At 38.0% G+C, this 25947-nt stretch overlaps 1 protein-coding gene across 4 annotated transcripts in view; it reads right to left on the bottom strand.

Moving 5' to 3' along the window:
* The window catches only part of ST6GALNAC3 (ST6 N-acetylgalactosaminide alpha-2,6-sialyltransferase 3), a 242545-nt gene that overhangs the window by 124201 nt on the left and 92397 nt on the right, over positions 1 to 25947 (bottom strand). The window lies entirely within an intron of this gene.

Genomic DNA, 25947 nt, shown 5'->3' with positions numbered 1-25947 from the left:
AATTATTTTTATGGCAGTCACCTTGCTGCAGGAGCACAAGGAGACAGGTGACTGGATCATATTATTTCAATAAATTTGCATTTCAGAGGTTTTGAGAGTTTCTTTTAGAACTGGTTGGAAATGAATCAATTTTGTTAAGAAAAAAACTCAGCTTTTTTGTTTGTTTCAAAAATCATCTATTAGTTTTAAATTTTATGTAAACATCCACACCGGTCTCCACTCAAAACCATCGATGCTCCAGATAAATGACAAATACACAAAGTGAAAATGCCATCTATGAAAATGTCCTCTGAAGCCATACCCCGCAAAGTTTACTGTGAAGATGTTCACTACAGATTGTATTTACTGTGCAGTAATTTTAAATCATTCCTGTGCAATAAACCTCATACTCTAACCTTAAATATTTTAGAATAGATGGTCAGCGAAGTCAGCACAACATTCTGCCTTATTCAAGGCTCACGAATTTACAAAGTGAGGCATTGTTATCTTGGACAAGATGACCTCTATTGTTAATAATTTAACAGATCTGAAGCCTGTATCTAATTAGCCTTTGCTTTCCACCACTAACCTACCCAGTTGGCTGGACTGGTGAATGTATCCACAGAAAGATACCACCTTTTCTGTGGGTAACACCCCAGTCTGCAGGAGAAAAACTTACAAGAATTATGGTGTTCTCCTCATTTTTAGCTATTTTTAAATATTGCAATCAATTACTTCTAGACAAAGTACTTAAGGACAAAACACCTTAGTTGGCATGTGTAAAGATTCAAGACATGATACTTTATTGTAAAGGTTATTTTTAAATTTTCCCTGAAGGACTGGGACAATGATCATTTACAGGTGCTTTTACTGTACTTTAATTACATTCTATCTTTACCTAATTTGCCACAGTTTAATCACCCTATGGAGTGTAATTCTATCCCTCTAAACAGTAATATATACAGAAAATCGAAGGGGGGAAATTTATTTGTCTAAGGGCCTATGTAAGTATGTAGTAACACTTAATGCTGGATTACAGAACCTGATCACCCCAATTTCTGTCTACAAATACCACCGACTAACAGGAACCAGCAGAGTACACATTTAAGACCACTTTTATATACAATGGCAAGATCACATGTGCTGCGATGGCAACAGAGGAATGAAAGGCGAGATCTGATTGCAATCATGAAAGTTGGATCTATTCTTTTCTGGAAGGTCATTTGACAGTCTGCAGAAGCTATTTAAAATATTGAGCAGAAGAAACAACATTTACACAGCAAACCTACGTGCCCATGCACAAGGCCCGTTGGCACTGCTTCCATGCTTTGGTTCAGTTTCTGGGCACAGAAAACAGCAAGAATCACAGAGAGCACACAGCAAATATGGAGGGTGTATTACTGTATTCCCCCACACAAGAATGACCAAAATAGTACATTACGGGGCTCTGTCATGTGAAAGGGGCAGGGGGGATTTTCTCAACCCTTGGTGTTTGATCTGTCTTCCAGCCTACCCTGGAAAGCCGAGACCCTTGTTCCCAACCTGTCTGTCAGTGCCCCATTACAGGGACCCTTCACTGAACAGCCTTGCTGGATCAGAGGGTGATTTGACTGACTTGTTCAGGGAAATGTGCCAACAGCATAAGCAGGACCCCTCAGCGGGTCTTCCACTTTGTTCGAGTATGTTACCTGCTGCCAGTGACTGCTAGCACCCATGAAGGATGAACACTAACAGTTTATGGAGTAACACTCTTTATTAATATAAAATCATGAAAAATTAAGGTTCGTGATTGCCAGTGATAGGGACTGCCTGCAAAAACAAGCTTGAAGTGATATACAACCAAACTATAATCACTAATAATAATCACAGATAGCATAAGTTAGTTTAGTGTGCAGAAGATAAAGTTCTTACCCAATAGGCATCCCTGTGGGGAAGAAGACAGGTTCAGCCTGTTGACTGATCCCAGAAGTTACAATGGAGTCTTCCCTAACTTCTTCCCTCATTTGTTCACTTTTTATACTTCATAATACATTGCATATTCATTTATAATACACAGAATTGGTTACAAGTTTCTTGCTTCTAATGCAAATTAGTAAGCATCCTCAGATAGCACTACTGAAGCTCTTTACTAGCTACGCATGCTCCTCGAGTGGGGCTTTGCCCTCTTTTGGAGGGGCTATTTGAGCTGGAGGTCACGATTTCCCACTACACAATTATCTTTGTCCTACTTTCAACTAATTTTCTGTTGATGTCAGTGGATTGCAACACTTTATCAACCTGTGTCTTCTCATAACCAGAACTATCCTCACTGAAAGGCTTCCTTCTGCATAACCTAGATAATGGTGTTCTTTTTACTATCTGTTCTTTGTTTCTCATCCTTCCCAAGGCTGACTCCCTTGAGTAGAAGTCCCCTCATTCATAACAACTTAGAGAGCGGGTCAGCCTGACCTAACTTTGTGAACACCAAATCAGGGCTGGGTAATCTGGGAGTTTAGGCAACAATTCCCCTGCTTTGGGCTTATTTCAGTCCAGGACTACTCCATTTCCTTCACATTTAGGTGGAACTTAAGTAAGTCTAGTTGTTACTGACTGTTATCATGTGCCCAGTGAGGTGTGATAGTACCTTGGAGGCAGGTGACTTTGAGATGGAGGTGTGCATTAATATTACAATGAAATCATTTCATCTGAAGGAAGTCATTTCACCACAATGGTTGGCTCAGCCATGGACATATCATACATTCTTCATGTGACAACTGGTATGCAGCTTATCAGCTGTGTGATGCCATCAAGTTCCCATTCCTGCAGGGAGCACAACAGAGCATGGCCACGGTGTCTCCGCTCCATCCTCCGTTACTGTTACTCCTATCGGCATGTGCTGAGCTGGCAGGATGTGTTGCTTAGGGAATTGTAGTAACGTTGATTCTGTGCATTCCAACCATCCTGAAAGTGATAGCTGGTTTTTACCCTAAAAAAGCTTTCTGTAATACTATGCCTCTATTAGGTCCCAGTTTTCTCTAATTCCCCCCACAAAGTAATTTTCCCACAGGGTCAACTGCATGGTTCTATCTGTTTTGATTTATTAGGAGGCTGCAATTTATAAGATAAAAGCAACAAAAGACTGAGATGGAAAACTTGGGTGAATAAGGTCACTGTGAGGAGAAAGGGAAGAGGATGATGAAGAGTAGTATCTGGCAACGCAATTCAGTGAGGAATCTTAGTCGGCTAATGGCTGTGCAATGTAAAATTAAGCCCAGCAAATCTTCAGAGGGCAGCACAGCAGCCACAACCCAATCACAGCTTTCAGAATTCATGGAAGCCACTGCACTTTTCATCAGCTGCATTATAACAGATTTACATTAAATTGCAATAAACTGGCTGGGGAGCACTTCTGTGTCACTTCTCTTTGTACCAGATGGAGTCAGAAATGTTTAGCTATATATCAGGTCTTGTAAGTGTTAAGAGCAGCCAAGATGTGCAGTGCAAGTGATAATCATAAAGCAATGAGAGGGCATTTGGATTAGTTGTATTATTTATTGCAAATATTTAAAGGGGAATCTAGAGTCTTATTCCACTACAAGAGCATGCTGCAACCAAAAATGTCCAGTGCAGGAAGCAGCAATACTGCCCTGTGTGATGCCAGTACCTGACTTCCACACATTCCATCCTCCTGGTTTGTTGAATACAATTTTTTGCTTCCTTTACTTTGTGCAGATGTGTTCTGAACTTGAAAACATTGCAGTCAGTTCTGTGTGTTACTCACGGGGAGCTGTTCTAAAGAGCCTCTGCCTCGAAAAGAGTTCAGATTGTTTAGCCAGATTTCTTGGCCTTCATTAGGATGCCATCTGATTTTTATATTTCTTTGCTTTAAATATATTGTACTGTAGGAGGAAAGGAAAAGGCATGGCTTTCTTTTATTCTCTTCTGAAATAAAATATTGTTTAAAAAGCAAAGAGTTTTCTGTGTGTGTTTCTTAGCCAGAAAGAACCTGCACTAACTATAACAGTGCAATGAGAGAAACGAACTTTTACAACAAAAAGGAATCAAGGCATCTGTTTTAACTATTTTGGGGAAAGAAATCTAGCCATACACAAACATAATGTCTACTTATCAAGCTGAACACAAGAAGCTTGCGTTTAGTATTCAGTTCCACTTTAATTTTTATGGAAGGCATGAGATCCAACAATATGCATTCTCTGAGGGAAGACTATTGCAAATTGGAATTTCAGTGGCTCTATAAATTTCACTGTAAAAATATTGAAAAACAGCAAGCCATCTACTTATAATTTTAGCCTTCTTAAGCATCAAGTAAGGCAGTATGCACAGTGACTAAGAGTACTCTAAAGAACACCTCTAAAAATAATTTGTTCCCTTTAAATTCCTCCCTCTTTTACCTGCTCAAGAAAAAAAATATACAGGCACTATTTTTCAGTAAGTACTTCTTGTAATATCTCCCTTTCTGCAGATAAATGGATTTTGTTATCTTTCCTCTGACAAAACTTAAAATTTAGCATTGGAAACTCCAGGAATTTTACATGATGTTAGGATATGACAGAGGAGTATGAAGCTATAAAGAGGGATGAATACCAGACTGTAATTAGTTTCAAAATTTGTCTGCATCAACATTTTAAATACTTACACATTCTACCATTTGGGAGAGCTAAACCAACATTAATTAGCAAGCCTGCACAGAAACAAATCTTATTCCTTCTTAATTTTCAGTTCTCATGAATGCAAATAGTCTTTTAACAAAAGAAATGTTTCTCTAATGTGGAAACATCCCCTGTGTAAATCTCAATCCATCTTTATATTTTTCTAAGATAAATTAGTGTAGATAGTTTGGTGTTGCAACATTTAAATAAAAATGTCTATATTCAATTTTAAACATTTTTTATACATATTCAGTGACAACTACACAAAAAAATAAGATATATTTTAGAGTTTCTTAGCTGTGTGACTTGCATGGTATATTAGCTTTTGTAACATTTTATTTCATTCACTATAGTACATGTCTAGTCTAGATGACAGTTGCAAGAAGAACATTACCATATTTATGAATACAGGATCCTATAGCAGAAGAGTGATGGAGTTTTTGTTAATGACACTAAATCTAAGTATCTGCTCATTCACAGTTAAAAAAAAAAAAAAAAAAAAAAAGGATATAAAAGTGGATGCGCTCCAGGTCAGAGTACCTGTACTGAAATACCTAGGATTCCACTGTGCAGAAAGCACACACTAGAACTAAACAGTTTCTTCTCAAGTCTTTATTCAGTCTTCACAAAAATATAATCCTAGTTTCAGTTTCAGTTCTTTCTCAGGCCAACAGGCTCATTCTGACTACTGTGCATACCAAAATCAATAAGCAGGCCATGAGTCACAGTTCTAAGGCTTCAAATTATATTTATTTTGTTAAAATAAGAACTGAAATAAAAACAGGAGTGTCATACTACTATGCTGGTTGGGATTTCATGAAAAACTTAATGGAAACAAAACAATATCAACAGTACTTTTATGGGTGTATATGTGTGTATATTGGTCAACATAGTCCCTGAAACTATTTATAACCTTCATATTATCTGGTTTTGGATATTTACCAGCACCCAGGGTGATTCATTAGCTTCAGTTTGGCAAGAACTTCACAGTCTGAACAAGTTTCAGTCATTTTTCTTTCATAATCTATTAAGTGTGAGATGACAAGACTATATTTTATAGTTCAACAATGCCTGATAGTATAATAAGACCAAAACATCTTTTGTGTTGTATACAGTTGCCTGGCAGGGGGGAAGAAAGGAAATATTTTCAGCATAAGAAGGGAATTTCATAGGTTGTAAATTTTACTGAAGTATGTACTAAGAATCTTTATTCTACTTTCTAGGCCAAGAGCAACACCTTGCCACTTAGGATGTATTGTATAGCAGAGAGTATCAAACCATTTTACAAGCAGTAATAAATCCCCATCTTAGTGAGATTAACAGTAAAAACCCATTTCACAGATGCATAAACTGAGGCTGAAACCAACTTCCCTAAGATCACAAATAAATCAACAGAAGCTACTCCTAAACTTTTATCCTAAAACTGTGTTGTTTCTCAGGTTTATTGTTTCTGTTATAACTAACTGCCTGAATTTGTTAAGTGCCAAAGTTGAATATGATATTATGGAACACTCTAGTGAACAACCCTTAGAACTCATGCAGTTCCATTCACCAAAGAGTAATTGTAAATAAACCTTTTTTCAGAAATTGATTTTTTACAGTATTCATTTTTTCTGTTATTTTCATGGATACATGATAATACTGCACTTGGAAGGACAAATCAAAGGCAAAGACTTACATGAGAGCTTTAAGTCTCTTAGATGACACGATATGCAGTAATACTGTATTAGTTTCCCAATACCTACCTTTACGAGCATACTGAATAACTCAATCACTTTTTTAATATCTCTGCACATTATACTACTTTTATTGTAGGACTGATGCAGGGTTTCTGGCTTTTTACTCAAGTATAATACCAACTGAAAACAATAATGGCTACACTTACTGAATTTGTTTCATTTTGTAGACCCCTATATGTAAAAAATATTTGTATTTAATTTTCTCTTTTATAGTCTTGAGCATCCTCTTAAATACTGCTTTCTGTTACAACAAAGCATAAAATGAAATTCTTTCAGCACACTAGTTCAGTATACCTTACTGATTTCACTGGTATTGGAAATAAATATACCTTCCGGCTCTTTCTTTTGTTCTGAACCTCCCTTTAACAGGGCTGCTGGAGGGACACTCAGGCAGGGGTCCTAGAAGTTTTCAAAGAGGGAACAAGACTATATAGCAAAGATTCTTTTAGAAAGATACATGTGTCAAACAACATTTGCATAAAATCGGTAGCTGAAGATTTACTTTCTTCTCTTCCAGAAGTGAAAGTTAACCTGAATATGTTCAAAGGCTCCACAGGAGATGGCTGTCAACATTTCTCTCTCAGGAGAAGAGAACAAAGCTGGTAAGGGGTTATATCAGAAGATGTGGTTTGGGTTCAAAAAAAAGTAAAATTAAGATTAAAGGAAAAAAAAATGGGTTTTTTTTTCCCCTGGAAAAGGGCACCTTTGCTAAACTGGAGCATAAGCAGCCAGGAGGCTAAGGTGTAAGAGCAGAAATAAAGTTCAGCAATGGAGAAGCAAGGCAAGAAATGCAGTATACACAAAACCACATAGAAATACAATGAAAGAAAAGTGTGACTTTTAGCCTTCCTTCTGTATGGCCTGGAAAGCATTTCTTTGGAGAATGTACCTTGAATCAGGACTGTGTTCATAGCTTACGACGTTTGAGAAGACATGAATAGAAGACATTACTTCTTGCCTGCCTCCTCTGTAGAAGCCCTGGCCTTTTTTGTAGTTATGGCAGCTGAAGAGCTCTTAAGAATATGTCTCATTGTACCTCTTTTACTGTTAGCATTTATTGAAAACTTGTTAGATAATTCAGTTTTAACCATGATCTGCAATGTAGTCCTGTATGAATGGTGGTGTATCTAGGTTCATAATAGCTCGACATAGCGTTTTGCAAAGCAAAATAAAACGTATTCAAACATTTCTTTCATGAAAGTCAGAAATCTGCACATTACTCGGGCTCACTGGGGTAAGATCTGAGCAATGAACAAAACCAGGAATCAGCACAGTATTGTCCAAACAATTGACATAGCAGCAGCAGTAGTCTATATTAAAAGCCTTCACTGTTTACATATAGGAGGATTATCACTATTGACATTTAATCTCAGGTAACTGCATAACTTTATTACATACAGCATTCCCATCACAAACAACACAGTATTTGGATAATAATATGAATTTATGTAAGATGATGAACTTCAAACTTTCAAGTAGTAACAAAGTATTCTGAAGGTCTCCCATATGCTATCATACATAAGTTACTACATTTGAAAAGTCCTAGTCACCCTGAGCCCTTCAAATTGCAAAGCATTGCCAGATTTCAGGAATTAATATGTGGACTATTCCCTCTTGCCCTAAATCAAAGCCTGATAAGAAGGAGTACTTTTTGCTCTGGAGACATTCTTATCCTTTAAAGTGATTTCAGGCTTTCCAGCACTTTGAGTTCTCTGTATCCTATAGTCATTGTTTCTCACACTCCTTTCCTGCTTAATATAAGCTGAACTTGTATTTCTTTCAGCAGTCTACTTCTGGCCTACGGTTCCGTATGCAAACAACCTCTACTCCCAACAAGGCACAAACACATCATTAGCACAGCTTCCATCTTCCCAAACCACAAAGTTACAGTACCACCAAGGCAACTTAAACTTCTGAGCAAGGCACACCTTTGGACAGTCTGCTACTTCATTTTATACTGCAAATTAAAGTTATCCAGTAGCTTAAAAGATCTGGCCTGTTAAAATGTCCATGGCAGAGAAGCACACTTTAAAGAAGGTTGTTGATGATTCATTCTATAATATCTGTTAAGAATATTTAATCTAAAACTGCTTTTACTGATTGATCAATGTCCTCCACAACTACAGTGAACTTCATCAGTAGCTGTAGATGCATATTATATAAATGCTGAAGTAGTCTCTGCATGATAAAGTACTATTAAAAAGCGGGAAAAAAACCCTCTGCAGCACAGCTCTCAAATGGCACTTTTTCTTTCTTACTCTGGATTATTGCCCAGCTCTTCTTATCAATAGCTTGGCAAACTTTCAGACACACACAGAGGCTGACGTACACTTCCCTATAATAGAACTGCTGGTACAAGAATTTGTGATCTTTCAACCTGGCAGTTGGTTGTTACTACTTATTGAACTACCACCTGATTGTAGCTATTTTTCACCTGCTGAGAAAAAGTTCAAAGAAAAAACCACCCATATGTGATTATTAACTCTTACCCTGCTAGATATACCTCACATAGATGACCTCTCTTTCTTCTCTGTAGAAATATATAAAGATTCGTGACAGGCAACATCATAGAATGAATCCTTAACTGAGTGATTTTCACAAGCACTCTGAAAGGCACCCTATAGCTGCCAACATTTTCATGAAAAATCCCTTTCAAAAAGTTGATTCTTTCAACCAGAAATAGACTCAAAATGCATAAACCAGAAGAAAAGCAACAAAAAGCCCACAGATGCATCAAGAAAGGTTCTTAGAAAACAATAAAATACCAGCAGACCTCTGGTCTGTGGATCTCTCTATATGAAAAAAGATGTAGTTATTAAAAGCCTATCATTTCTTTGTTATTTTAACCAAAATATCAGAAATACTCAATTTCTTGTTTCAAAAACTCACAGGAATGGGAAAGTGAGGGCTTCTAAAGTTAAAATGAAATAAATGCAATTTCTGTTCCTAGCAGTAAAATCATCAGTGCATTTGGTACACAGCAGGAGGAATGGATATTAAACACATAGCTATATGTTTAGCAAACACTACACTGGGCTGTAACCTTCAGAAATCCTAACTTCTAGATTAAAAAAAAAATCAGATAAAATTACACATATGACATCAGCAGGGACAGAAGAAATTAAAGTAAATAAAATGTTGTAACAACCCCATATTCTATGGATTTTCAGGCTGCACATCTGTGAAGAAAATGCCTTATGCTGGAAACCTTCACTTGCCTGCAGCTCACTTCTACCTGCAGGGGAAAGTTGATTCTAAAGAGCAAAAACTGCATAACTAGAAACTCATACAAGTGAAATGCAATTGCCTACCACCATCTGGACAAGCCCAAACTTCCTCCATTGAATTTTCCACTATAAAGATCCCTGAATGTCATACTGGACATGAAGCTGACAAAAATTGGCCCCACCTGTCAATTTTCTTCTAAAGGCCAGATAATATTGGAAGACAAAAGAAATCTTTCCCAGTCTGTCACTCTGGCCCTTCACACCAGCTTCATCTCATACTGTTCTTTGGGATGTCAGCACTTTTGGGAAGTTGCTCTGGATGTTCTCTCTGCCACAGTGTATGCAGCATACCTGCTATTTGGAAGCATGAAAAGGAAAATAGAAGCAAGTGGTGATTATTCATTTTTATCTTGAGTTAGGCACCCTCAGATAGCCAGTGCACCATAACACAATGCAGATTAATGTCTTGTTCCAGTGTCAGGGATAAAAGCACTGTCTAGTGTGAGAAGGCATATGGGCTCTTTCAAGGTCTGGCTGAATAGTTGGCTCTGCTCTGAAATATAAGATACAAGTATTGAATATAAGGGCTAGAAACCTCCTTCACAGCCACCAGGCAAAGGTCTAAATTCAGATAGTAGAAAGACAAGATTTTTCAAACTGGTCTTCCCCAAAAAATTGAGGACCATCGTGAATTAGAAAGCTCTTCTTAAGCGGAGGTGATGTTCTTTGGCCAGCCTGCAGGAGGTCTTTTCTTCCTCAAGTTTCTTTTTCTTTTTCTTTTGTTTTGTGTGTCTGTGTGTGTTTGACCAAGAGACTCTCCAGCTGTAACCTTGATGTCCTGGGTTGGCAGGAGGGAACAGCAGCCTCCATGGACAGTTACATAAACCAAGTAACCTGGGCTCTAAATTTTTTTGGCAAGGTCCTTAGGCCCTTTCCCTTCATCAGACTCAGAAATCTCCCTGTTTTCTTTGGATAAACCTGCTCTAGCCTGACTCGTCCATACATAGTTGCAATGTATGCCATCAGAAAAGTAAAATGTATTATTTGATGCCTCAAAGCATTGTCTGCTTCTGGAACATTTCAATAGGCATAATCATTTATAGCCAATGAAAAGCAAGACCTAATTATCGAGAAGTCTAGGCTGAGACCAGCTGTTTCATAACGGGAAATTTAAATTTGCTGCCATATAGCTGGGAACATACTACTTTTAGTGAGAAAAACACACTTTCCCTGCTTAATTCTTGTTCTTTTCTTTATGCTGTTTTCTCTATCAGAGGCTTAGAAGAAGGGATTCAAAGAAAAAAATATTCTAAAAAGATTGATAAAGAAGCTAGACACCAGCATGGCAGTGACATCTCTGAAGAGATCTTCAAAGCCAAGATTTAGATGTAGATACTGAACTATTTCTGTGGCACAGAACCCTTTGGGGCAGCAAACTTTTGACCAAATGGAGGCATGTGAAGGATGTGTTATTTGCTGGGATGGTCACATTAGGTTCATTCTATCTTTTTCCAGTGCAAGAGCAACATGCCATCTGTAGGATATACACTGAATTCATTTCTAGGGTGGGTTTTTAGTTTGGTTTTGGATGAAGGTATGCAGAATTCAGCAAGGCACTTTTTATAGTATACCTTAACAGTCATATTATTATCACAGCACTACAGCATAGAGCTTTCCATCTAGGATGCAATTCAGCTGTGTTTAAACACTCTACACTCATAGAAGCAGATCCAACAATATTATGATCCAAATGAAAAAAAGAAGGCAGGCCTACACTTTAGATCTCATTTGTAGGAAGAGCTGCACTGAGCAATGCAGCGTCTGTACTGACACAGAGGGGCAAATGGCCTGTACATTTTTGGCAGAGACTTTCCTTTCAAGTACTGGCATGATCTGACCCTGCTTTACTCGCTTCTACTGATACAATCACAGGAAAATGTTGCAGACCAGCAGAAATTTAAACAAAATTTCTCACCCACTGAGTACAATTGTATTCCTTCTGCATGTAGGAGTCTGTTCATTATTCATCCTTGGATAACATGAGCAAGAGGTTATCAGAAGTTGCCACAAGGGAGACTCCACATAGCAAAGAATATGCAGCATTATAGTTACAGAACATAATGACTGCTCATACACTGCTTAAGAAGTTGATGACATATCCCTCAGTTGACTAGGGAGCTCCTTAAATCAGGGCACTGAAACTCAATAAAAGCACTGATCAAGGCAGTGGCCTCAATTTAATTAGGAGCTTTATTGATCAAATCTTCTCTTAATAAAGGAAAAAAAAAAAAAAGGAAAAAAGAGAAAAAAACCCAAAAAAGGTATCCACAAAACACTGAGCTTATGGCAAGGCCTGGTGGGACACTGCAGAACAGACTCCTTGGCTGTTCCAACAAATCCACTGTGGACAATCTTTGCCTTTTGTGCTGACCTCACACATCTAGGAATTAGGAAAATAATTTCATGTGAACTAGTTTTCATCAGAAGGAAGCAAAATGCAATTTCACATTTATAATAAAATCCATGATCTGAGACCTATTTTGTGAATACACACAGCTGAATGGTGTACCTGCAGAATAGCACCCAAAAGCCACAATCGGGAGCCAATCTCCATTGTGCTAAAAGCTGTAAATTCTTTGGATTCATTATTTCTGCAAAGCATCTCAATAGGAGCTAGAGGAAATCATAAAAATTGATAGTTTTCCAAAAGAAATTCTTCCAAGCAGTAAAGTTTAATCTCTCACTGATCTGTTATCCTGATAGAATAGTACAGGGACAGTAACGTATATATCCTACCCAAACACACATTCTATCATCATATCACACTCCTCTCATGCTGGGTGAGCTAACTGAATTGAACTTGACCTTCAAAGCCCTTGGAATGCAACAAAATATCTCTGTTTTGTGACATTTATGGGTGGCTTTTCTGCATGGCTGCCTTTATTGCCTAGAAAATAATGGTGAAAGCTGTGTGTACAAACCTACTATAAACACTGACAAATCACTTGAAAGGAAGGCAGATTTATTCAGTGTAGATTACTCCAGAACTAATCTAATCAAATCCAAGATTTACATTTTTAAAGCTGATCAAAAATTCATAGAGTTAGCATCTCGATACTATATATATATATGTATTTTACAGTTTTATTTTAATCTGCAAGTGTAATTGAACTGATTTGGATTTTTGTGCTTTTATTTTTGCTTAAAAAGGATTTATGTGTTTCATATGAAAATGCATCATTGAACTAGCACATGCACAGGGAAAACCCTATGAACAATTCATACAGAAGATTAATAATCTCTGTCTAATAGAGCTTAGATAAAAATACACTTGGACATGAATCTATATTAAAAACTAGAAGTGCTAGATGTGAAAAGGCAAATGTGTCCTATTTGTGGCTATCTTAAACTTAAAAGAAACCGCTCCTAGCCACTCTACCAGCGCTGATTTGGAATATTTTGATGGGAGAAATATGACACAAATGTGCACCTGGTACAGTTTTCCATTCTTTAGTCCATGAAATATAAAGGGACTCTCAGGTGCCAGAAATTATTCCAAACCTCTGTTCTTTTCATGCACATTTTACTTATTTGCATGCAAAGTAGTAAAAAAAAAAACCAAACCCATAAATTTTTGTATGGTGGTAAATGAAAATTACAGTGGCAACACTACCTCATACAGTCTGTGGACTGTTCTCTGGAAGGCGCAATGGACTCACAATACGAAGGATGAACCTCTACTATGGGACGGACACAGATGGCTCTTGTTCTGCCACCTGACCTTGGACTTGGACAAGTACTACTCTGTTCTTCATTTTCATTGTCTGTAAAAGTATCCTAACATCTACCAGATTGTTTTCAAACAACAGCAAAGCTTGGCCCAATTATAAACAATTATTTTCACCAAGTATTTTAGTAAAAGACATAATCTACAGTCTGGCTACTTGGATCTATGCTAGCATATCTAGCCACTTGCACTGAACAAAACCAACTGTTGAATCCTGTTCCTCCTTCATTTAAAGATACCTCTAACTGATTTAAAGGAGAGCAAGAGAAAGCCAGAAGCAGAATTAAATTTGAAAAGGAACAGTAAGAAAAATATTTTTATAAAATTTTATTTTATTCCTTTCCAGTGCCTTTGTGTATCAGTTACTCAATTTGCAAACTTGGGATCCCTCAACTCCCCCTTGAGTCAAGGCTGGCATCACCAAACCCAGCTTCTGAATGCTCTTGTTGATGTCTGTGGGACCAAATACTGTGGGTTTGTAGCTTACAGCCATAAGGAATCTTCCTTAATTGCCAACTGCCAGCCTTGACCTGGATATGAAAAACAAGTTGTCATCTTCAGTTTTTCTGCTGATGCAGGAAGCAGGTTCTGCCCATAAGCTTTATGTAGGATATAAATTTCTCCCACAGACTAACTACCCCAGAAGCCATTTATTTTCAATTCTCTTTTAACACCACCCTGGTCTAAAGCAGTAGAATTAGGCCACTCAAACCCTAATAAACTCATTGCAATGTCCCAGAAGTTACAAAAGGGTGGTTTCCTTTCCATAAGGAAAGCTCCAGAGACACCTGTGAGATTAAATAATATGCCCCAAGACCCTGTGGAAGTACTAGGCATAGCTAAGTATTCCTAAAGTTCATTTAGAACCAGAATCATACTGTTATTTCTAAAAAAGAAGAATTATTTTTAATGTTGGAATGCCTAGGATCTGTGATACTCAAAAAGCATGTATAATGAATGCAGTAACGTTACTCTTATATTTACTGTTTTGTCTGTTTTCAATATTTTCCATTATGTTTCTCAAAGATCTTAATTTTTAGGTAAGAGTTAGCAGTTTTTAGCTTTACCCCAGTGCTGCTTGAAAAGTGGTTATACCAATTAAAGAATGAATCTGGACAGGACAGAGTACCCCACTGTCCTATGTCCACATGTGTCTGGTGGACCACCTTTCATGGTGCCCACATTCTCTGTCAGAATATCTGAGTTTGTAGTAGTTTGTAGTCATTACAAGTTATGAGAGTTTATGATCTGTTCCAATCTCTACAAGTCATAAAAATTAGCCCAGTGCTCTGAAAAAAAGCAGCACAAGATTTTCTCAGTGAACCTCTGAGACTTTTAGCCATAAATCACAACAAATAATGCTGTTTAATTTAAGACTGCTACACAGATTAATGAGACAAGTTGTCCACTAGTCAGGGGATGAACACAAGGATCCATCCTAACTTATTTCATTTCCAGGTTTATTCATTGTAATAGTTATATAATGTGACATGCACACATTACTGAAGAGGTTAAAAGAACATAATGCACACCACTAATCAGCTGATCTTTTTTCATTTGATTTTAGATGCCAAAATTAATGATGCCCTTCCTTTTTCATTAGATTTCTTTTTCTATACGTTGTTTCATTAAACTGAGTATGCGAGCAAGCAGAACATTTATCTGTAATTTCCTTGCTTCTTCACATGTAAGTAACCCCACAGTACTAGAAAATAGAATTAATTGGTTTAAACCTAGGTCTGTTGGGACTCCAACAACTTTTTTGGCTAGAAGATCCAACTTCAGATGTTAATGATCCAAGACATTAAATCCTGATATTTTCAATTTCTCATTTTTAGTTATTCAGCATTCACCACAAATGTCACCAGTCAAGTTTCAGCTGGTCTTACTCCATTTCCTCTTGCCTGAAAGTTTATTCCCTCATTGAGTGCTGCAACATCTAATTTCATACCTTCTGACCATTCTCAGATACTCTAATTCTCCAAAAAGTCACACAGTACTCCCCATTTTGCTGTGCTGGGTAGTGCCTCTGCTTCAGCAAATTTTTGCTGCCCAATGATACCGTTTTCAAAGCCTTCTTTTTTATTGACCTTAAGGAATTGCCATCTTTAATTCTTTAATGCTGCAGCTTTTCTGCAGTTATGCCCCAGCTTCCTGTTTAAGTCTTAAACCTCCCTGCCAGTTTCTCCTTGCATAAATGTTTTTAAGAACCTTGTAATTAACTATTCTTCATTTACATACACTCCTCTGTCTAGTTGACTTGCTCCATCCTAAATTCCCTCTCAGATCACCTTTCATCTCATATGAATTTTTCTTTTTTACCATGTTAAATATCCTTTCTCTTTCTGGAAACAGTGTCACTTTCTCTCTTCAGACAGTACATGTGCCCCTTTCTCCTGTAGTTCTTTAGCTTTTGGTTTTCTGTTATGACACCACTTCTGTGGTTGCTGTGATGGTGAAGAGCTGCTGTATTTCAGCCCTGTGAATATTTTTAAGCCATTGTTATTGAGATGCAGGTGTTTTGATTGGTGCTGTATTAAGATAAAGGTGCTGTATTAAGAAAAAGAAAGTACTGTTCCACTTAGGCCCTGCAAAGTGCCCTCTACGGCAAGGAGTACACAGTTGGAAGTATATAAAGCTATAGGGAAACAATGTGCTTTGGGGGCTTACTGCGGGCACCACTTTTTCATTATGTATTTGCCTAGAAAGTATTAATCGAAATGTAATGCCAGGAGACTAGAAGCAGTTTTCTCAGCCACAGACTGCCTTTAATCTAATTGGTCCCAGCCAGTCTCAGAAATTTACCTTTGACTCATCTCCACTCAACTAGTTTTAGCAAGCTAACTGAACCAAATTCATCTTGTATCTTCCAATAAGCAAGTCTTCTATTCTCCTGATACACTAGCTTCTCAACCCCTGTTCTTGTGCTTTCAGGTCATCTTCGTTGATGATAGGTATTGCACTCAGCCTTTCAATAGGGATCTCACCAGTGTGTGTGTTTCAGCTATAAAACTTCCCTGAACTAAGGTATTTCATAGTTCAATTTTATTTAATTTCTGATCGTCTTGTGGTGATCAGCATACCCATAATAAGTCCTATGTCATTTGTTTCCAGCTGATGAGCTGTCAGTATATCAAGCACAGCGGCTGCTTCATTCCTTTGTTTTTCTAAGACTTGTCTAATTGATAATATTTTTTTATTATTATTATTTTTTTTACATTACAGAACATCCCTAGAATCTTCTGTAAGTACAGCCTTGGTATTAACAGGAGGAGTCAAATGACCTCCAGAAAGCTTTTACAAAAAGACTCAGAAAAGCTCAGGTTACAGTAATGCCAGGCAGGACAGAAGAGGCTACAGCAGCTAGAATAATAGGAGCTACTGGGTTTAGGGTCAGAGTTTTTGAAAGTGTTCTCCCTTTTCTGACAGAGAAGTTAAGAAATGGGACTTGAAAACAGCATTTCAATCTATTTTTCAGTCTTTAGACACTACTTCAAAAACAGTCTGCAATGACCAGCCTGCACTCACATTACTTAGAAAGCACCTCTTGGAAACACATTGTGCACAGGCTGTACCATGATAGAAAACCTGCCACGGCCAGGTCACTTTACATAAGGATATTCACAATATGTTTTTAAACAGAGTTAAGAGGAATTTTCACACTAATGATTTAGTGTCTCAGATTTTGAACAAGATTGTATGAAATAATTGTTTGCTGTCCACTGAAGGATAAAAGTGTACAAAGCATTAGAGGATAAAGTAAACCACCAGGGTTACACACATTTTATTTCATCCTTCCACTTTTTTTTTTTTTTTATTGAGCACCAGAGCTGTCATCTCCTAAAAGTCTTATACTGTCACCTCAAAGAGACTGCAGCTGACATGTCCCTTCAAAGTGAAAGGAAGAAGAGATCTCATGACATCATAAACTGAGGATGATAACATCCATTTAAATAACAGTAACCACAGAAAGGCATTTGCTGCTCGTCTTTCACTTTTGACTCTCCTTGTTATTGGATGCTCACAGAAATGGAGAAGTAACGCAGATTCCTCTCTGACACCCAAAGTATTTCCCTTTGGTGATCTAAAGACCACTGAAATACACAGGAAAGATCTGCATTTGTTAAAAACCTGTTTTCTCTGTCTTCTCTCCCCACAGGATAGATTGCCTACATGATATTGATATACATAGAAGAATCATGGATAAATTACTGGACTATTCTACTGCACAGAGACCTAGGGGAAAGGACAATCAGAGAGGTTTTGACAAACCAACTATGCAGAAAAAAAAAAAAAAAACCCAGCAATTAATCACTCACTCCTGGTACACAAGCTCATTTAAACATCCTCCTCTGCACCTTGAAAAAAATTAAGGCCTTGAAAGACATCTTTCACCACCTGCAGCAAATCATGCCACAGCAGGCTAGGCTGCTGACTAGGGTAAAATGTTGTTATTCTATAATAGGGATAAACGGTTTGCTCTTGTTTTAACCACATTGTAAACCCAATACAAGTGCAAAAAAACCTGCTTTTAAGAATCAGTAAGGTCAATAAGCTGAACTAAAAGCCTATAAGAATCGCATCAGAGTGAAAGAAATGATACAATAATAGTCCACTAAGGCACAAATTCACAAAAAATCTGATCAAAATGCAAAGCAGTTCAAAATTTGTCAGTTACTTAAACCAAGATTCAAACCAGGTAAGGTAATCACATCACTAATAAAGCAAAATTTGATTTTCTTTAATTACGCTACTGTCTAGTAATGAATAAATTAGGTTTGATTCATTTTATTCTCTCCTCCTGTGCAGCACAATTACAACAGTATTGGAATGAGATTTTTTTAAAAATTACCATTTCATCAAAGGTTTTTAATAACCATCTATGATTTAATTTGATCACCAAATTTGATCTATAATGATACTAATAGATAGAAAAATCCATAGTAGAGTCCATTATTGTTGAACTTTATCATCTTCTCAGAAAGTACAATAGTAAAATTATCTATTAATTAGATTAATTTCAAGGAAGTGTAAATCATCCTGACCCATGATACTTGCTTGCAAAGCTATTGTGAGAGAATAATTAATAGGCAATAGTCCAGGAATATTATTCTGAGCAGATGCGAACCTTGAACTTCCAGTCACTAGACTTAAATTCTAGCTAAGAATACATCATCTTATAGAAACTCCAACATCCTGGAGCACTGCAAGAAGGAGAAGGAAAAAAAAAATCTAAGTAGATTGTTGTTGTTATATATAGGCCATATTATTGCTTAACATGACTGCAAATTAGAAGTGGATATAAGTACAAAACTCTAAATTTTAGATCTTCAAGGTGAGGAGGACTACACCACTCACATAAGGGAGCACAATATAAAGAACAGGTCTTACAAGTCATTTAATTTGTAACCTATTCTGCTGGCAAGCTATATGGCCTTGAGCAAGTATTTAACCCTAAACAGTAGCTAGCAGTAAATACACACAGTAAGGAGGACAAATAAAACACCCAAGCATAGGTTTGCAGTTTTCCCTTATATTTTCATCACATAAAATCAATTTCTACACATTCTGGATTAGATCTGTCCCAAATGTATATCTGATTCCTATGTCCTAGGTTTAAAAATCTAATTGTAAGGTCCTTGTGGCAGCAATAGCATCCACTAAACAATGAATGGGAAGCAATTGAGACTAGAATCTTGTATTCACATGTAAATTTTCAGCAGAAATTAGTCACTGTGTTTTCTAATGAGTTATACGTCACATTGCACTATGTGTCTAATAAATTGTAAAATATTTTCAGTTGTGATGGATGGAGCTCTTATCTGTAAAACCTCTTTATAATATACTGAGAGGCTACCAAAATGTCCTGTTTCAAGGGCTGAAGAGAGGACAGAATTGTTTTCATGAACATACAGACTCCCAGAAACACCCTGTAAGCACAGACAATGGAAAGCACTATCCTGCTCCGTGATGGCGTTCCCCCCCATGATGATTCCTGTACTGTGTTTTATATCATCTAGGCTTTTAGCACAGACACTGTGCAGAACAAAAGCAGATCAGTGAACTGAAAAACCTATAATCATGCACCCCAAGACTTCAGTAAAGATCAAACTGAATGGATGTACATTTATAATATTGTGACCAAATAAGGAAAGGGTGGACAGAAGACAGGGAAAGAACCTTCCTCCCATTCCTTGAATCCCCAGTTAATTTTAACTCTTACGTGGTGCAACTATTCAGCAACAGAACATGATAAACACCATTGCTTTAGCTATAATTATATGAGAGCTTATAGCACCAAGCAAGAACCCTTTTTCTTGAGAAAATACTGCATGTTTCTGACAGACTATTTAGCAGATGTTAAATGAGCTGAATTCAAATGAAATGTGTGCACCAGAGGGTCAGTGGAAGAAGGACCTTGCAGTGTGGCCCTTGATCCCCCAGTCAGGAGTATTTGGTGTGGCATTCAGTAAGGCCTGGAGTTCTTTTATAACAAAGCTTCAAGAAAAAACTCCACCAAAACCACCACCCGTAGTTCTGCTATCTCTCTGGGAAATATAGTGAAGTGAAATTGATTTTCCTTTTTTTGTTAGCAAGGCTGTTAAGCATTAGGCACCAAAAGACGAATGGAGTACAAGCCACATAAAGAGACAGAAGCATCTGAAAACGCCTTTTATTTGTTGCACAGCTGCTTTTTGAGAAGAAATGCTTGCATGGGTGGAAGATCAATCTCTGTCCAGCCTCTGCTAGCAACACACACAGTGACTCTAGGAGCCTGCATGCACCTAGAAATGTGCAGGTGCTATAAGTGGCCACTACAGAATATGATCTTAAATTTGTCAAAAGAACAAGAACATTTCTCCTGACTTCTGAGAGACATCCTAGCTCACTAGAGACTGTTCCAGTAAAAGCAACATATTGCTGACAGCCCGCTTTGACTGTTCAGTATAAAGAAATTTGAAACTGTGGCTTGCAGCTGAGGTTAAGAAACTCATTATCCACACCTCCCCCTTTCCATCCTTTTCTTTTAAACTCACATCCTCATTGCTTTTTCTTTGATTTTCTCCTGCTTTGATCATCCAGCGCTGACCATACAGATTTGTTCCCCAAGTCATCTTTCAGCAGAAGCAGAAGTGGTAGGAGAGCTGGAAACGAGACCTAAAAGGTGTTGGATAGCAGCACACTGCTGCTGCAAAACAACAGGCCCTTATTCTGATCTTGTTTCTTCCTGATGCACTGGTTTCCTGGCCAGTCTTTTAGTGTGATAAAAGTATTGTAGGCATAATGTTTCATTTTCTGGTAGTAGAACGGTTTGGCACACTGTGACAGAGAACAAAGGAGGATAGCCCCCCTCCCCCCCCCCCCCCCCCCCCCCCCCCCGCAACACATCACAGTTTAAGCTGCACTTATGGTCCTATGAGAGCAGAACGAATTCCTATGAGCAGAATTAATAGGATACCTTATTCTTTAACGTCTGAAGGAGGCAGAAGTAAAAGAAAAATGAAACTTAAAGTGTCTTTTATTTCAAACAAAAGGAGGATATTTAAACAGGAGTGTCTCATGGGAAAGATTTTGTATTACTACAAACAGTGCCCTTGTTCAGAATATAACTGCAATGATAACATTACTAATGGAAGTAAGATGTCCTCTCAATTTTCATGCGGATTGTAAATTAGAGAAACAACTACCAGAGCTAAGATAATCCATGTATGCATGTGCACGTGTGCACACATATACCACTCACCCTTTGCAATTACTTAATTGTAATGTCAGACCAAAGACAGTCAGAGTACAGATGGATGATTTCTCATCTGCATCTAGCTGTGGACATTCTGTTTGTCATTGGGCCTGAGCAATAGCATGAAGTAATATTACACTCATTAGTCCCCGGGGGTTTCTGCAGTTTATGATCAAACAGAGATGGGTTTTCTCTCTTCCCACTGCTTGTATATCATTTAGCATTACAAGATGTTCCATGAATAATGGAAACACTGAAACTATGTCCTCTAAGAAACTCTCCCCAGGCCAGAGACAGCATACACCGTAGTTATTAACAAATTATATATGTGTGACTAGCTGGCAGCTGCTGCCAAGCAGAGTGTGTATTACAGCTCAGCTTTGCCTGCCTTTTCCTCACCTGGGACCTTACTATGGATCCTCCTCTTCTAAATGGTCACTAAGGTTCACAGAACTTTTAGGAACATAAGTAGCTCTGAGATGATCAGGAAGTGCAGAAGTTACTTGAAGAAGAGGACTGGACAGACAGGTGAACAGGCAGATAAGTACCATGGCTGTATAAGCGTTATTTCCAATAAAACTCAGAAAGTGACTGTTCTAGTTACTTCCTTGTGGTTCTTGCACATCACAATTTTAAAATAAATTATAAGTAAAGACAGACTGAACAACATTTCAAGTATGGATTTTTCTCATTTATCTACAAACTTGAGGACAAGAAAGTATGTCAATGCACTACCTGTTCTTCACAAGCCTTTATGAGCATTTCTTGGCAGTCTTCATTTCTTAGGAACGGTAAGACAGGATCCAATTTACTGAGTGTTGAATAACTTTTTTTGTATTGCTTAAGTACATTGTAACAGCAAAAGCCCTTAGAAACTTACATATTAAAGTAGGTTGGAATACTCTAATTCTAGATCCATGCTGGCTTTAGTACATTCTGTAACAAATTCAGGGCCATGCAGGAATTCATGCTTGTAACTATACTAAGAATGGACAGAAAAACACTTTAAAGCAATGAAGATGGAATTTAATCCTTCCAAGCCAAAAAGGATTTTTTCTTGAATTGCTGAAAAAAATGAGTTCATGTTACACAATTTTAATTCCATTTGTTGGAAGTATATAAGCATTAACTAATTCACTGTTACATGAAAAGTAAGATCTACAGGAAATAAACCTTTAATATAAGAACTCACTACCAAAAACATGCTAACTTTGAGGGCTTGGGTGATTATTTTTTTTCGGTTGGTTTTGGGGTGGGTATTTTTTGGTTAATAACTTGCATTTGATTTATATGTCTCATATCCCTTCTTTCTGCCCCTAGTAACTTAGGTATGCATTTGCGATTTTTGACAAAATCAGAGAGTGCTAGGCTGGTTTCTTATCTCAGACGTAACTATAAAATCCCAAGAGAAAAACCAGCAGCTGGGTCAGATCAGCACCCACACTTGAGGTCATATAGGCACAACTCAGTTATTCAACATTTTTCTTGACATTTTGCTGGCTGACCAGCGTATGCACGCATCTCCAGACTTGACAGATAGTTTGCCATCTTGCATGCCATGAGTACAGCGAGAGAGAAGGTGAGCAGGAGTGTACAAGAGGGATAAGGGGCACATTATATCATCACTCATGGAGTAAAACTTGCTTAATCAAATATCATCTATCTTGCAAAGGAATTCTAAAACTCTCTCAGTATCTCATCAGACACAATTAGCCGAAGTTAGAAGAACCCTGCTTTCCATTATACATGCATACCTCGAATCTACTTCAGAAGGTGCTTTAACGCCACAAAGTTGGAAAATGCGAATATTTGTTAAGTCAAGTAAGACAAATAGTTCCACAACCACACTGCACTGACAGAGCCCGATTTTCTCTTCATACACACCAGCTAACTTGATGTATTACAATTCATGTCAAATGAACTATTTCTGATTTTCATAAGGGTAAAAAGAATGCTGTTCAAGATTAAGCAAGAATTAAGTTTCAAAAATCCCATTAACTAAATGAGAGGCAGAAAGATGCATATACTAGATCATTAATAAGTCACTGATCTTTATTGGACTGTGTTATCTTTTATATAAATTGTAAAAGTTATAAACTGATAAATAGACAAAAATACATCATTAGACAATCATGCTATTCTGGCATCTCACTAGAGATGAAGGGCAAAATACATTACATGAGATTTGGGTGCATGGGAGGCTTGTACAAAAAGCCAGGGACAGGGTGGAGGTGAACAAAAGAAAAAAGAAGAGTCCTGAAATCTGGGGATATACAATGCATGTGTATAGATGTACACAGCTTCTATTCCCAGGGATATGCTTAAATACATCCTCAAGGCAGCAATGTGATTACAATGAATTGATGCATTGAAATGTTCTGAGAATGGAAGCTGATCCAGTTCAAACAAGTGAGAAATGAGGATGCTACAATGTTGAATATTTAATTAACGAAAGAAAAACAGAGAAGATTCGCTAGAGACAACTGTTCTGCATTCCAAGGCTTTGGCTAGCTGACTTGAGAAACATTTCCATTGTTCAGTAATAAGAAAGGAAAAGAGATAGAGGCATGCAAGAATCTGATATTGTTCAATTAATGTTTTGGTTTAAGATTTTAACAATAACGTCTTGAAAAAGTCCATTTAACATGTAGGAAAATTTCTGCTCCCAGTTGATTTGGCATGTTCTGGAAATGCTGTCTGATTATACCTCAGTGCAGAAGACTGAGAAAGCTGTCTTAAAGGATTGCAAGCTACAGACTTACATTTCTGATTTGTACAACTGCTGGAAGGCATCATTGAGTGAAAGTATTTTGTGAGAGTATGGTACAGAATGTGCATCTCAAGTGTTTTACACACATGAATTTAGCAAACCTGCCTTCCTGGACAGCAGTAAATCAAGGACCCCAGTATCTTAGGAATGAAAAGGGGAGAGTAATAAATTATATAATTTTTGTCTATTTGTCCTGTAAACACAGTCTTCTGATAGTGCAGAGGTCTGCTTGACAACGCAGTTTGATTGGTAGCAACTGTGCCATTCCTCTGAAGAGCCCACATGAGTATCACAGATGGTGAGATAACATGCTGTAATTTTCTCACCAAAGAACACTGAATCAGGCTTTCAGCCTACATAGCAGTCAATAATTTCCAATAAAATTCACTAAAAGAGATTTATTTGGGGTTTTTTTTGTTGTTGGGTTTTTTTTTTTTGAGGTAGAGAAAGAATTCTGTACTCGCACTTCAACTTCAATTATCCCAGCATCCATGCCTCTGCTGTGATGCTGAAATGTGTTCTACACTCAGCTTGTTGAATATTTCTGCCCTGGTGATTCTGAGTGTACATGTAGGCAAATGTCAGATTTTGACAGTGATAAAAAACTGAAAATATGGGAAAGCAAAAGGGGAAAAACCAGGCAGAAATAATACTGAACTACAAGTGATTTAACTGAGATGCCTGGAAGGCTATAGAACTGAGAGTCTAGTCTAGTAATCATTTTGCAATATCTTTACATTATGCTGATATATCAGGTTTGCATGGCAAGGTTTTGGTAGTGGAGAGGCTATAGGGGTGGCATCTGTGAGAAGCTGCTAGAAACTTCCCCCACATTCAATGGAGCCAATGCCAGCCGGCTCCAAGGTGGACCTGACGCTGGCCAAGGCCAAGCCCATCAGCAACAGTGGTAGCACTCTGGGATAACTTATTTAGGAAGGGGAAAAAACTGCAAACAACCTGCAGCCAGAGAGAGGATTGAGAATATATGAGAGCAATGACACCAGTCAGGGAAGAAGGAGGGGTAGGAGGTGCTCCAGGCACAAGAGCAGAGATTCCCTGGCAGTCCATGGTGAAGCCCACGGTGAGGCAGGCTGTGCCCCTCAGCCCATGGAGATTCACGGTGGGGCAGATCCCACCATGACCTCACGGGGGATCCACACTGCCTCAGTCCATTCCTGAAGAACTGCACTCTGTGGAAGGGACCCTTGCTGGAGCAGTGCATGAAGAACTGCAGCTCATGGGAAGGACTTATGCTGGAGAAGCCCATGGAGGACTGTCTCCAATGGGAGGGACCACACGCTGAAGCAGGGGAAAAGTGTGAAGAGTCCTTACCCTAAGGAGGAAGAACTGGCAGAGACAACATGATAAACTGACCACAGCTCCCATTCCCTGTCACCCTGCACAACTGTGGGGCGAGGAGGTGAAGAAAATCAGGAGTAAAGTTAAGCCCAGGAAAAAGGGAGGGGTCAAGGAAAGGTGTTTTAAGATTTGCTTTTATTTTTTATTATCTTACTCTGATTTGAATGGTAATAAATTAAACCAATTTCCCCAAGCTGAGTCTGCCCGTGACAGTAATTGGTGAGTGATATCCCTGTCCTTATCTCAATTCACGAGCTTTTCATTAAATTTTCTCTCCCTTGTCCTGCTGAAGGCAGTGATGGAGTGACTTCGGTGGACACCTGGCATCCCGCCAAGGTCAACCCACCACAATTGTACTAGCTGGGTAATGCAGTGTCATTGTGGTCGTTGCGTCCTGTTATTCAGAGCCTAACTAGAATAACTGGACTCAGTTACATTTAGAGTGGATTCAGGGGATGAGGCATCTAAATCTACAAATAAGCCAATGGTATTTCACTATACCAAAGGAATTCATAAACAGAAAAAAAATCAAGTATAGCATTTCCATGATCCAAGCTACTCAGCTGCAGCTATCCCTTAATGTTTTGAAGAGTTTTTACCAAATACACTGACCACAGAATGGACAAACACAGAGGAGACTGTCAATTTGCAGGCGCACTGTGGACTTGTAAAGATGTACAGGGGTATCTTGTAACATCT

This window comes from Falco punctatus (genome assembly GCF_963210335.1).
Source record: "Falco punctatus genome assembly, chromosome: 11".
Lineage (NCBI taxonomy): Eukaryota > Metazoa > Chordata > Aves > Falconiformes > Falconidae > Falco > Falco punctatus.
Note: the sequence above shows the minus strand (reverse complement) of the source record. Positions and strands in the feature narration are given on the sequence as shown.